This window comes from Gorilla gorilla, chromosome 3 (assembly GCF_029281585.2).
Source record: "Gorilla gorilla gorilla isolate KB3781 chromosome 3, NHGRI_mGorGor1-v2.1_pri, whole genome shotgun sequence".
Lineage (NCBI taxonomy): Eukaryota > Metazoa > Chordata > Mammalia > Primates > Hominidae > Gorilla > Gorilla gorilla.
Window position 1 is genome coordinate 90,119,335 of NC_073227.2, and position 15,780 is coordinate 90,135,114.

Consider the following 15,780-nt stretch of genomic DNA (forward strand, 5'->3'; position numbering starts at 1 on the left):
TCCATGTTTGACTAGGATTTATACTGTGCAAATCCTCAAACTTCTAGTTTTAAATAGCTCTCAGAATGTCTTTTGGAGATGTTGATTTGCTCTATTATGTGTGATCTTAGTGTGTTGGTATGTGTACTACCTGATTTCCTGCTATGCAAGCTAAAAGAACCAAATCTTAATTCTGCATGCTTTGTTATAGCCATGTATGGTTAATATCAGTTGTCAACATGGTTGGATTGAAGGATGCCTAAGTGGTTGGTAAAGTATTGTTTCTGGGTACGTCTGTGAGGGTGTTGCCAGAGGAGATTGACATTTGACTCAGTGGACTGGAAGAGGAAGACCCACCTTCAGTGTGGGTGGACACCACCAAAACAGCTGCCAGCACAACTAAAATAAAACAGCCTGAAGAAGGTAGCATAGCTTTTCTTGCTGAGACGTCTAGCTTCCTTCTTTCTCCTGTGCTGAATGCTTCTTTCCACTCCTCCTGCCTTTGGACGTCAGACTCTAGGTTCTTTATCCTTTGGACACTGGGACTTGCACCAGCGGTTTGTGGGGACCCTTGGGCTTTTGGCCACAGACTGAAGGCTGCACTGTTGGCTTCCCTGGTTTTGAGGCTTTTGGACTCGGACTCAGCCACTACCAGTTTCTGTCTTTCCCAGTTTTCAGATGGCCTATTATGGGACTTTGCCTTGTGCTTGTGTGAGCCAATTGTCCCTAATAAACTCATATATATATATATATATATATATATAATTATTTTATGTATATATATAATTATATATATATATAAAATTGGTTCTGTCCCTCTGGAGAACCCTGATTAATCCAAGCCAAAACGACCCGGAGAATCAGATCCTCTCTCCTGGTAGTGCAAATCTTTATTGAATAACCCAAAGGGAAAGACAAGTTTTTATATTTTGGCCCAACTGCTCTGTAATGCTCAAACTATTCCAATGAGATACCCTTGTTGTTCTATCTTACACCTTTCAGAGATACCTTGATTACTTAATATAAAATCTCAGTAATTCTGAATTCTCCTCTGCAATAACCTTTTTCTCAAGATAGCCAGAGCTGCTTTCAGTTACTTACAACCAACAACCAACCCTTGGGGTTAGAAAAGGCTCCTGCATTCTGTAATAAATATGAGGGGAAATTTAGATGCTAAGAGGAAAGTGATGAGTATGATCCAGGATATAGGCAAATGGTGAAACTTTGAGGTACGCATGTATCTAACATTTTCCTAACCACCTAGCAAATGATACTTCAACAGTACCACTGCTATAGTTCAGGTATTTGTGTCTCCACAGAGTCCATGCATCAAAATCTAATCCCCAGTGTAATAGTTTAAGAAGTTGAGGCCATTGGGAGATGATTAGGCCGTGATGGCCCTGTATGCATAAATGACATTAGTACCTTTATAAAAGAGACAAAAGAGAGCTAGCTAGTTTCTTCCACCACATGAGGATGCAGGAAGAAGGTGCCTTCTATCAGCAATGCACCCTCACCAGATGTCAGACCTGCTAATATCTTAACCTTGGACTTCTCAGGCCCCAGAACTGTGAGAAATATCTTTATTTTGTGTATAAACCACTCAATCTATGGTATTTTGTTATAGCAGCCTGAAGGGATGAAGACAACCACCAAGCTGAATGGCTTTAGGTTACCCAGGATCTCCAACGGCAGTATACATCCCACAAGCCTACCCTGTCCAGACTGTGTTCTGCTTACTGATCTGTCGAAATCCTCTCTGGCCACCAAATTCTACATGTCCCTTTTCTTTCGCCAGCATAGTCCTAATCGCTTCTAGGTTACCTATTCTAAAAACCAAAGCAATATTTTTATAATTACTGAATATAGAAAGTTAATTTATATCGTGATTGGGGCAACTGACTGACTATCAAATTATGAGATATGAAGCAAGCAAATAAACAAAATCTAAAACCAGATTAATATATGTGATATAAAACTATTGGCCATATAGACTAAATAAATTTTGATTTAACAGTAAGATGAAATGTTGTAGAGCCATTCAATGGGATTGTATAGAACTGTGATTTTCCAGGTTTGGTTCTTAGGGCTTTAAAAGAGCCCCAGAAAATGAAAAGGTCAATATTTAATCAGTAAGGAAAAATAGTCCAACCAAAAAGTTTACAACTATTTGTTTTATGTTTTGAATTTTGAAGAATGAGATCAACTGCTTAAAATTTGCTGAAAATTAATAATCTGTAAAAATGACTGAGAAAATGATGATATAAGAAAAAGTGAAAATAAGCGATTTATGCAATTATATGTAATGTCATATACACGAGCTTCATATACATAAACCACAGAGCTAATGGGTAGCAAAAGAAGGTAGTTATCAATACCAGCTATGATCATGTGACTAGTTGCAGAAATGAGGACTATAATTGTCATGAGTATTTCTTCATCAATGATTGGTTATTTGGTCAATTATTTTTGTCACTTATTTATCTTATTTATTTTTAAAAATATTATACATATTTAACTAATAACTCAATCTACAACTGTTCTTCAATAAGTAAGAGCTTATAACTCACACCTTATACCTCACTTTACAAATTAAACTTCTAAAACTGACTTTATTTTCTTTATCTATTTGATTATAAAAATATAAATAATAAAACACAGAAGTATTATAAAGTCATTTGTAGAACTCCACTCACTGCTCAAATATTTATCCAAGGCACAGCAAGTCTTTTGGGGTATAATTTACAAAATAAAGCACAGTGCTTAAGTATGGAGGCTCTGGATAAAGTCAACTGGCACAAATTCCAACGTATGCACTATACCTGAGTGCCTGGCTCATTGTAAGTGCTCAATAAATGCCAGCTCTTACTATTGTTGGAGGAATATAATTGCATTAGAGGGTTGACATGACAATAAACAGTTCACTGTAGTCAATGCTCTTCCTTGTCTCCTTGAGTGAGTGCTTGGAAACAGTAAACTGGCAGCCAGAAACATGGCGTGTGAATTGCTGAATCAGGGAGGAATATAACCCCTATATCTTTCTTATGGAGTCTCCAGGCAGAGAAAGAGGAAGTTCCTGAAGGTACTAGGATTGAAACAGTTCATGATCATAATGATTTGAAACAACAGGAGTAAGTTGTAGCATCCAGGAAAGAGCTAGAGGAAGGTGAGGTGGGGTGAGAGCATGGCAGAGCTTCATCTCAAGGCCCATGGAAAGAGAGTGTCAACATTTCATTCTTCTGCCTTGCTTATAAGGAAGGAGAATTTCCAATTGTCAAGATCATGTCCACATTTCTTTTTATACTGTATGGCTTTCCATGTTCACTTTCAGCCTTTCTTTCCAAGTATATCACCCATCACTTCCCTTATTAGCACCATGGTACATCCACTTCAAATCACTGCCATCAGCACACCTTCCTACCTCCATATGTAATCCTCTTCCTCCATCCTCACTTCCTCAGCTCACCCTCCTATTCATCTCTCAAGACTTCTCTCTCAACCTCTTCATGTTTAGAATGACAATTCCTCTTTTGTACTCCTCCCAAGTTCTGATATTCCTCAACAACTATAGTGTATTTCAAAATATAAAATGTATTATTTTATGTTTGTTTCTCTGGCCAAATTATTTTAAATTTTAATTTCATGTCTCTACACACTGGTTATTAACATTTATCTGTAAACCTCTCCTCTCACTCTCAATGTTTCTAATATTGCGCAAATACTGATAATCACTTCAAATTCCTGGCCACCGCATCCCATCACATGCTGTCTGTTTTGTGAAATGAGGACTTCTTCCATACTTTATTTCTTTTATGAGCCATTTACAAACTAAATCTTGTGATCAATTTTACTTGTTAATTTTTTTTAAGAGACAGGGTTTTTCTCTGTTGCCCAGGCTGGAGTGCAGTGATGCCATCCTAGATCACTGCAGCCTTGAACTCCTGGGTTCAAGTGATCCTCCCACCTCAGCTTCCCAAGTAGCTAGGAGTATAGGCACATACATCTCATCATACCCAGCTAATTCCTTTTTCTTTCTTTTTTTTTTTTTTGTAGGGATGGGGTCTTGTTTATGTTACCTAGGCTGATCTTGAACCCCTAGCCTCAAGTGATCCTCCTGCCTTGGCCTCCCAAAGTGCTGGTACTACAGGTGGGAGTCACATCCCACCCAGCCTACTTGTTAAAAAATTTTTATGAATTTTCATGTGCCTCCATGAAATCTTTTCTACCATACTACATTCTTCATTGCTATAATGCATAATAACTAGCTATGTTCAAAAAACTTCTAGACTGCTGTCTCCTCTTCCCAATTCACCTCCATGCTATCCCTTTCCTGAAACATGCTAGCCCCACAGTCTTCTTATAGCCGTTTTCGCTGTGTCCATAAAAATTCACTTATATTGCTAGTAACCTTTTCCATCTCCTTTACTTCCAGGAAAGGCCAAAATTTAAACCCAAATTAAAACCATCCAATTTTATAACCACTTCTACTTTCTGATTACGTTCTGCACCAGTTTGTTCAAGTGGTGTCCTTGCCTTGACATATCTGTCATTCCATTATTTGGTCCTCTTCTCAGTATTACTGTGTCTATCTACAGTCCATCAGGGTCTCTAGTGAACCTTGCTCATTCATAGGTTTCATCTTCATTCCATGTTCATCCCAACCTGTTTTACTTAAATGACCTTTACCTCAATTTCCTTAGCCTTTTTCCATTAACAAGAGTCTCTACCTTAAAAAAAAAAAAAAAAGAAAAAAGAAAAATAAACTCCAAATGACTCTCAGGCTTTACTTCCTATTTGTAAAGGTCTTCCCAGTTATTCACATTGAATTCTCATGCTTTATCTTGATATTTTTAATGTCATTTATGTTGAAGAAATCATCCGTAAGTGAAATATTTTTAAAGCTACCATCTAAGGACTGATTTGATTCTTAACAAAGTGATAAATTTAATCATTTCCTATTTTTAGACTGGTACTACTTACCTATTATATTATTATACTTAAGGTTGACAATTTTCTTTTTTAAAATTGTGGTGAAATACACATACAATACAATTTACCATTTTATCCATTTTTAGGGGCACATGAAATACGTTTAAATGGTTGTGCAATCTTCACTACCATGCATCTCCAAAACATTTTTTATCTTGCAAAAATGGAACTTCATTTTCATTAAACAATAATCCCCATTTCCCCTTCTCCCAGCCCTTAGAAACCATCATTCTACTTTCTTCCTCCATGCATTTGACTGCTCCAGGTACCTCATTTAAGTGGAATCATACATAATTTGTTCCTTTGTGACTGGTTTACTTTACTTGACAAAATGTCATTAAGCATCATCCATCTTGTAGCATGTGTCAGAATTTCATTTCTTTTTTAAGGATGAATTATATTATATTCCAAGTATGTACCACATTTTGTTTATCTATTTATTGGGTTGCTTTTCCCTCTAGACAATATGAATAATGCTGATAAAAGGATGGGTGAATAAATACCTCTTTTATACCACAATTTTTTTTGGCGGGGTATATATCCAGAATTGGCATTACTGGAAAATGAGATCATTCTAATTTTAATTTTTGAGAAAACACGATACTGCTTTCCATAGAGTCAATGTCATTTTACACTCCCACCCACAGTGTGCAAGGTTTTCAATTTCTCCACATCCTCATCAACACTTATTTTCTGTTTTCTTACATATTTGATTTGACATGTAATAATTGTACATATTTATGATGTACATACTGATGTGTGGATACATACAATATATAGTGATCAGATCAGGCTTATTAGCATATCCATCATCTTAAACATTTATTATTTCTTTGTGTTGGAAACATATAACATCCTCCTTCTAGCTATTTGAAATTATTTAATGTTTTTGTTTGCTATAGTTATCTTACACTGGTATAGGACACTGGAACTTATTCCTTCCATCTAGCTGTAATTTTGTATCCTTTAAAAAAATCTCTCCCTATCTTTTCATTCACCCTCACCTTCTCAGCCTCTAGTGTCCTCTGTTCTACTTTTGAGTTCTATGAGATCAATGTTTATTTAGCTTCTACATATGAATGAGAACATGTGGTGCCTAACTTTCTGTCTCTAACTTATTTAACTTAACATAATGTCTTCTGGTTTCATTCATGTTGCCGTCAATGATAGAATTTCATCCTTTTTATGGCCGAATAGTGTTCCATTGTGTATATATAACATATTTTCTTTATTCATTCATCTGCTATTGTATGCCTATGTTGATTCTATATATTGGCTATTGTGAATATTGCTGCAATAAACGTGGAGGTGCAAATGCCTCTTTGATATACTGCTTTAAGGAAAGCAGTATATTGAAGAAATGACCAGTAGTGTGATTGCTAGATCATATGGTAGCTGCATGTGTAGTTTTTTAAGGAATCTCTTTATTCTTAAATTTTTCAATCCGAAAATGTCCTTTCTGTTCAATTATTTACTTTTAGGCAGGTTAGTACATCCATATGGCTGCCAAAATCTTTTACTAGCTACTAAAATTTAAGTAATCAATGAAACATTCTTATTATTGATATTGTTGTAATAGCTAAAAAGGAAAAATGGATCCAAAGATGTCGATTGGATTATGTTGAATTAAGAAAATTGCATATCTGAAAGTCAACAGACTTCTGAAGAAATATTGTACAGTTTGTCTTTAGCAATCCAATGACACTTTGTTCTACTAGTTTTTCTCACTCGCATTCCTTTTCTTGGTGGCTTAAATAAATTCATCTTAGTGCATTTAGAAATTCCCCCACTAGTTATGATTTACTTTCTCCAACAACTATCCAAGGATATAATATCTTGCATACAATAAGTGCTCTCATTGAGTCAGTGAATAACATGGTATATTTGAAAAAGCATAGGCTGTGATGTTGAAAGGCTTAAATTGCTATTTACTTGTTAACTGCTATATGCCTCCTGTGGAAATTAATTTACTTAAGTTATAAAAGCTTTGATTTTCTTATCTATCAAAGAAAAATTAACACCTGCTTTTCCTATAGTATACAGTTCTTGTGAGTAGCAAGTCGAATAACAATTGTAAAAAGACTTTGATCATTTTAAAGAACCATATTAATTAATTATGGAATAACACATTACATTCTGCTGACGGATGGCTTAGTAACCAATCTGGTAAACCATGTTTCTGTTAACCAATAGCGTCTATTAAATGCATTATATCCCCATAATAACATTATTATACAAAAACGTTCAATGCTTAGACTCAGGAAAATATATCAATTACAAAAACTATGTTCCAGCAAGTCAGAGAAAGAGATATTTCTGATTGGTAAAAAAAAAAAAAACTTTATTCATCAAATTATACATGTTTTCAGAAAGTACTTACTATAGTAAAATGGGTAGGTTGTGGTTATCACAGTTGAATTTTCATCCAGTTTTTGGGGATGTCTTGAGTAGGCCTCATGAGTGGCAAGAGGAATGAATTTTTGATTGGTAGTAACAGAACGGTGGTGGTATAGGTATTATGTAGGAGGATAGTTATGAGGACATCCCACCTACAAAGACAGCACAGTGTTGAGTAAAGAAATGCTTTATTTTACACATTGTGATGCAGGTAAACAAGTTCATAAAAACATGCTTCAGCTTTTTTTTTCTTTTTTTTTTCTTTGAGACACAGTCTCACACTGTCACCCTGGCTGGAGTGCAATGTCAGGATCCTGGCTCACTGCAACCTGCACCTCCCGGGTTCAAGCGATTCTCCTGCCTCAACCTCCTGAGTAGCTGGGATTACAGGTGCCCACCCCCATGGCTGGCTAATTTTTTGTATTTTTAGTAAAGACAGGGTTTTACTATGTTGGCCAGGCTGGTCCTCGTGATCCACCCACCTCAGCCTCCCAAAGTGCTGGGATTACAGGCATGAGCCACCGCGCCCGGCCTCAGCATTTTTAAACAACTTTGTTTTTATTATACATGTTGCATGTTTCTGCTATTTTCTTGTGCTTTTTTCCAATAGTATTTTATATAAAAATCCTCACTATCATGTGAGTTTAAAAGAGACTTAATATTACATTTTCAAATCTACCAGTTCCTTCATACTCAGGGTGTTACATAGACCAACAACAATTCTCACCTGAGAACTTGTATAAAATATAGAATTTCAGGATGTACCTTAGACCTAATGAATCTGACTCTGGATTTTAACAAGATACTCGAGTGATTTAGAAACATGTTAAGGTTTGAAAAAGACTGTTTCAGTCTTTATCCTGTAAAAAAATCAAATAGTACAGGATTTCATTAAACAAAAGTTTAAAGTTCTCTTTTCCACATCCCTCTTACATGCCATGGCAAACCTTTTTTATTCATGGTCTCTATTAGAAACTTTCCTTTTTTCCTTCCAAACGTTTTCTATGTATATACCAATATAAAAGTTTAATTCATGAATTCTCCAAAGTTTCCAAATTCATGAAGTATGAAGATAAACAGGGCATAAAGTAATGAGTTTTTTTCCTTTAAAAAAATCACGTTCTAATAATGTGTAATCTTAAATATGCATTCATCTTATTACAAGCACTTTTCTAAATGTGCAATCTAACTTTTCCTCCTTATTACATAGAAAGTGAATGTTATTGAACATTTGGTAATACTGAGGCACAACAATTTACCCAAGATAGTAGAGCTGGTTGGTGGGAGCCAGGATTTAAACGCACAATTTAACACTGGAGCATTGCCTTACAACCACTACATTATATCACTTTATTAAGATTGCGTGCTTTATTTTAGAACTCCAAGGACCTACTGACAGAGCATCACAGATTTTTAAAAGGCATTATTCTAACTGCAAGCATGAAATTAAGCATAAGCGCTACGTATCAGTGCTACTGAGAGGTGACCACAGCATGCTGGCAGTACTCACAGCCCTCGTTCGCTCTCGGCGCCTCCTCTGCCTGGGCTCCCACTTTGGCGGCACTTGAGGAGCCCTTCAGCCCACTGCTGCACTGTGGGAGCCCCTTTCTGGGCTGGCCAAGGCCGGAGCCGGCTTCCTCAGCTTGCAGGGAGGTGTGGAGGGAGAGGCGCGAGAGGGAACCGGGGCTGCGCGCGGCGCTTGCGGGCCAGCTGCAGTTCCGGGTGGGCGTGGGCTTGGTGGGCCCCGCACTCGGAGCAGCCAGCCTGCCCTGCCAGCCCGGGCAATGAGGGGCTTAGCACCTGGACCAGCGGCTGCGGAGGGTGTAATGGGTCCCCCAGCAGTGCCAGCCCACCGGCGCTGCACTAGATTTCTCTCTGGGCCTTAGCTGCCTTCCGGCCGGGCAGGACTCCAGACTTGCAACCTGCCATGCCTGAGCCTCCCTCCCGCTCCGTGGGCTCCTGTGCAGCCCGAGCCTCCCAGATGAGCGCCGCCCCCTGCTCCAGGGCGCCCAGTCCCATCGACCACCCAAGGGCTGAGAAGTGCGGGCACATTGCACGGGACTGGCAGGCAGCTCCACCTGCAGCCCCAGTGTGAGATCCACTGGGTGAAGCCAGCTGGGCTCCTGAGTCTGGTGGGGACGTGGAGAACCTTTATGTCTAGCTCAGGGATTGTAAATACACCAATCAGCACACTGTGTCTAGTTCAGGGTTTGTGAATGCACCAATGGACACTCTGTATCTAGCTACTCTGATGGGGCCTTGGAGAACCTTTATGTCTAGCTCAGGGACTGTAAATACACCAATCAGCACTCTGTATCTAGCTCAAGGTTTGTAAACACACCAATCAGCACCCTGTGTCTAGCTCAGGGTTTGTGAATGCATCAATTGACACTGTCTAGCTACTCTGGTGGGGCCTTGGAGAACCTTTGTATGGACACTCTGTATCTAGCTAATCTGGTGGGGAGGTGGAGAACCTTTGTGTCTAGCTCAGGGATTGTAAACGCACCAATCAGTACCCTGTCAAAACAGACCACTCAGCTCTACCAATCAGCAGGATGTGGGTGGGGCCAGATAAGAGAATAAAAGCAGGCTGCCCGAGCCATCCGTGGCAACCCACTGGGGTCCCCTTCAACAGTGTGGAAGCTTTGTTCTTTCCTTCTTTGCAATAAATCTTGGCTGCTGGTCACTCTTTGGGTCCACACTGCTTTTATGAGCTGTAACACTCACCGTGAAGGTCTGCAGCTTCACTCTTGAAGCCAGCGAGCCCATGAGCCCACTGGGAGGAACAAACAACTGCAGAAGGGCCGCTTTAAGAGCTGTAACACTCATTGTGAAGGTCTGCAGCTTCACTCCTGAGCCAGCGAGACCACGAACCCAGCAGAAGGAAGAAACTCCGAACACATCCGAACATCAGAAAGAACAAACTCCAGACGCGCCACCTTAAGAGCTGTAACGCTCACCGCGAGGGTCCGTAGCTTCATTCTTGAAGTCAGTGAGACCAAGAACCCACCAATTCCGGACACACTACTATATATTCATACTAAATGAAAACTTCCTGAAAATAACTCTATTTTAGTTTCTATTCAGACAACACCTAAGCACATTACTAAGCATCCCTTATGAATTCTCTTTGAGGTTCCAAATTATATGTGAGTTTCTAGAGAAAAACAAAAATATCTTTTACATTTCTCAGTAAGCTTCTTTCTTGAAGGTTAGCCGTTTGCTGCATAAGAAAAGAACATTTTCCTAGAAGACTTATCAATCTTTTGTCAAATGTCCTGGGACAGCATATGACAAACTACCTTTGAAATTTCATGCTCTGAATTATTGACTTCAACAAAATGAGTTCCCCAGAGCAGGTTTAAATATGAAGCAGAATGTGTAGCAGTAATATACATAATCTTGCATAGTAAAATTTACCACTTGACAAAGTATTTTTTCTCAAAATCTATCTATTGGTAATGAGGTCTCCTTTCATTTTTGTATGTATGTATGTATTATTATTTTTTTTTGAGACAAAGTCTTGCTCTGTTGCCCAGGCTAGAATTCAGCAGCACAGTCTCGATTTGCTGCAGCCTCCCCCTCCTGGGTTCAAGTGATTCTCCTTCCTCAACCTCCCGAGTAGCTGGGATTACAGGCAGGCATCTCCATGCGTGGCTTTTGTGTTTTCAGTAGAGATGGGGTTATGCCAGGTTGGCTAGGCTGGCCTTGAAGCCCTGACGTGAAGTGATCTGCCAGCCTCCATCTCCCCAAGTGCTGGGATTACAGGCATGAGCCACTGTGCCTGGCCTGTATGTATGTATTTTCTAATGAGTATGAATCCTAAAAAGAAATAAGCTTTCTGTAGTTGCCACTTACCTGATCTATTTCCACTTTCACTTGTTTAGGGAATCTGTTAGATGTTCAAAAGTAGTAGTGTCATTTGACTACAGTGTCCATGCCCTAGTATGCCTGGAATAGTCCTGGTTTATGGTGTTGTCCTACAGTAATTAAGAGCTGACCCTCTCATTACTAGAAGTGTTGAATGTTGGATGATCAATTACATATTGAAGCTACATGTGACCCTATTACACAGAAAATTAAATACTGACTTTCGGAAAATAATTTCATTTTGTATTTACTTATGGGACAAATTCCCATCTGACCACGAATGGTCTAAATATCTGCTTCAAATGCTTTTTAATGGTTAGAGCTGACCAAATTTAACTGATAAAAGCATACAGAAAATGAGCAAGATAATGCATTAAACCTCAGTAAAAATCTTGCAGACTGGGCATTGATTGCACAAATCTGCAATAATCATATAAAATCATGTTTTCTCAAATTATAGTGGATAGTTATATTGTACAATAATAATGATATATTTTTTAAAAAGAAAAACCGACTTAACCTTCTTTAATTATTAATAACTAATTGAGGCAAAGGAGGGAATTGATCCTTATCCCTAGGGGATTATAGGTTATTTATTGATTTATTGATTTATTTATTTTAAAATAGAGATGGGTTCTTGCTATGATACCTAGGCTGGTCTCAAACTCCTGACCTAAAGCAGTCCTTCCAACTTGGCCTCCCAAAGTGCTGAGATGACAGGCGTGACGCACCTTGCCTGGCCACATTACAGATTTTAAAAACCCTGGATTTTGAGTTCATGAAAATTTCCAGCGCTGTTATGTAAATTCACTAAGAGGTGGTTTGCCTTATGATGTAAATTAGACATTCGTCATTGTTTAAGTGATCCCCTGTGATGTCAAGGCTTCTTATTATCAAATTCATCTAAGGGGCCTTGTCTGGTATGGCCCACAGTCTTAGTTGTCCTCAGGTACTCCATACTCCAGAGGCCCTGTTCAAATCTCTGTTTTTGGACTATTTGTAAAAATTAAAATTCTTTACTTTTTGTGTGTTAATTATCCATCACACTTTGAGGCTGGAAATTTTGTATTGCTCAAATTTCATGTCTGCAATACTTTGTCCAGCACTTTCATCTTTCTGAATAAATAAGTAAATAAATGAATAAACAAATGAGGATACAGATTCTTTTCATAAATTACAGTAGATTTTTATATGGCTTGATTTTTTTCTTTTTTTTATTATTATACTTTAAGTTCTAGGGTACATGTGCACTATCTGCAGGTTTGTCACATATGTATACATGTGCCATGTTGGTGTGCTGCACCCATTAACTCATCATGTACATTAGGTACATCTCCTAATGCTATCCCTCCCTCCTCCCCCACCCCACGACAGGCCCCTGTGTGTGATGTTCCCCTTCCTGTGTCCAAGTGTTCTCATTGTTCAGTTCCCACCTATGAGTGAGAACATGTGGTGTTTGGTTTTCTGTCCTTGCGATAGTTTGCTGAGAATGACGGTTTGCAGCTTCATCCATGTCCCTACAAAGGACATGAACTCATCGTTTTTTATGGCTGCATAGTATTCCATGGTGTCTATGTGCCACATTTCCTTAATCCAGTCTATCATTGTTGGACGTTTGGGTTGGTTCCAAGTCTTTGCTATAGTGAATAGTGCCACAATAAACACATGTGTGCATGTCTTTATAGCAGCATGATTTATAATCCTTTGGGTATATTCCCAGTAATGGGATGGCTGGGTCAAATGGTATTTCTAGTTCTAGATCCTTGAGGAATTACCACACTGTCTTCTACAATGGTTGAACTAGTTTACAGTCCCACCAACAGTGTGAAAGTATTCCTATTTCTCCACATTCTCTCCAGCACCTGTTGTTTCCTGACTTTTTAAGATCACCATTCTAACTGGTGTGAGATGGTATCTCATTGTGGTTTTGATTTGCATTTCTCTGATGGCCTGTGATGATGAGCATTTTTTCATGTGTCTGTTGGCTGCATAAATGTCTTCTTTTGAGAAGTGTCTGTTCATATCCTTCACCCACTTTTTGATGGGGTTGTTTGTTTTTTTCTTGTAAATTTGTTTGAGTTCATTGTAGATTCTGGATATTAGCCGTTTGTCAGATGAGTAGATTGCAAAAATTTTCTCCCATTCTGTAGGTTGCCTGTTCACTCTGATGGTAGTTTTTTTTGCTGTGCAGAGGCTCTTTAGTTTAATTAGATCCCATTTGTCAATTTTGGCTTTTGTTGCCATTGCTTTTGGTGTTTCAGACATGAAGTCCTTGCCCATGCCTATGTCCTGAATGGTATTGCCTAGGTTTTCTTCTAGGGTTCTTATGGTTTTAGGTCTAATATTTAAGTATTTAATTCATCTTGAATTAATTTTTGTATAAGGTGTAAGGAAGGGATCCAGTTTCAGCTGTCTGCACATGGCTAGCCAGTTTTCCCAGCACCATTTATTAAATAGGGAATCCTTTCCCCATTTCTTGCTTTTGTCAGGTTTGTCAAAGATCAGATGGTTGTAGATGTGTGGTGTTAATTCTGAGGGCTCTGTTCTGTTCCATTGGTCTATATCTCTGTTTTGGTACCAGTACTATGCTGTTTCGGTTACTGTAGCCTTGTAGTATAGTTTGAAGTCAGGTCGTATGATGCCTCCAGCTTTGTTCTTTTGGCTTAGGACTGACTTGGCAATGCAGGCTCCTTTTTGGTTCCATATGAACTTTAAAGTAGTTTTTTTTCCAATTCTGTGAAGAAAGTCATTGGTAGCTTGATGGAGATGGCATTAAACCTATAAATTACCTTGGGCATTATGGCCATTTTCACAATATTGATTCTTCCTATCCATGAGCATGGAATGTTCTTCCATTTGTTCGTGTCCTCTTTTATTTCCTTGAGCAGTGGTTTGTAGTTCTCCTTGAAGAGGTCCTTCACATCCCTTGTAAGCTGGATTCCTAGGTATTTTATTCTCTTTGAAGCAATTGTGAATGGGAGTTCACTCATGATTTGGCTGTTTGTCTGTAATTGGTATAAGAATGCTTGTGATTTTTGTACATTGATTTTGTATCCTGAGACTTTGCTGAAGTTGCTTATCAGCTTAAGGAGATTTTGGGCTGAGATGATGGGGTTTTCTAAATATACAATCATGTCATCTGCAAAAGGGACAATTTGACTTCCTCTTTTCCTAATTGAATACCCTTTATTTCCTTCTCCTGCCTGATTGCCCTGGCCAGAACTTCCGACACTGTTGAATAGGAGTGGTGAAAGAGGGCATCCCTGTCTTGTGACAGTTTTCAAAGGGAATGCTTCCAGTTTTTGTCCATTAGGTGTGATATTGGCTGTGGGTTTGTCATAAATAGCCCTTATTATTTTGAGATACATCCCATCAATACCCAATTTATTGAGAGTTTTTAGCATGAAGGGCTATTGAATTTTGTCAAAGGCCTTTTCTGCATCTTTTGAGATAACCATGTGGTTTTTGTCTTTGGTTCTGTTTATATGCTGTATTACGTTTATTGATTTTTGTATGTTGAACCAGCCTTGCATCCCAGGGATGAAGCCCACTTGATCATGGTGGATAAGCTTTTTGCTGTGCTGCTGGATTTGGTTTGCCAGTATTTTATTGAGGATTTTTGCATCGATGTTCATCAGGGATATTGGTCTAAAATTCTCTTTTTTTGTTGTGTCTCTGCCTTGATATCAGGATGATGCTGGCCTCATAAAATGAGTTAGGGAGGATTTCCTCTTTTTCTATTGATTGGAATAGTTTCAGAAGGAATGGTACCAACTCCTCCTCGTCCCTCTGGTAGAATTCGGCTGTGAATCCGTCTGGTCCTGGCCTTTTTTTTTGGTTGGTAGGTATAGCTTGATTTTGAGTTAGGAGTAAAATAAATCAGTTTTCCTGGGTACACTTCTGGGAAAAGACAAAAGCAAGGTACTGTAATACAGCTGATGCTTGTCTCAGCTTCTTAAATTAATCACAGTGAAGAGGAAACACTAGTAAGTTGTTGAAATTGATGTGATGTAGTCAGTAAGGAAGACACTAACTAGAGAGAACTTTAATATGGAAAAGCACATCTCTTCTGATCCCCAATCTGAAATTAACCAGTCTGAAATGTGTGTTAACCCAGAATAATGCCCTTTTCATATGACTGTAAAAAGGCTGTAAATATCATTATTATTTTTTTATTTCCTAAAATATATAGTATGGTTCTTTTCCTGTAAAAAAGAAAAGTCACAGTCAACAACAATTTTTAAAAACCCTCTCTATTACAGATATTTTCTTCAGGATATAGTATTTTTCTACATTGTATAATGATAGTTAACATAAAGGAACAGAGTCTGGGATAGGAGAGAGGCATTTTCGTTTCTTTCCTTTATTTACTTTTAAAAAACAGGAAATCAGAGGTATGGCATACTTTTCCAAAATGTTTTAAAATTAAAATTAATGAATAAATATTACTTCTAATTAGTCAATGTTATAATTTGTTAAATAAATACTATCACAACCAATATGCCTAAAAGAAAGCAAACAAAAAAATTGTCTGCTGTAGCTTAA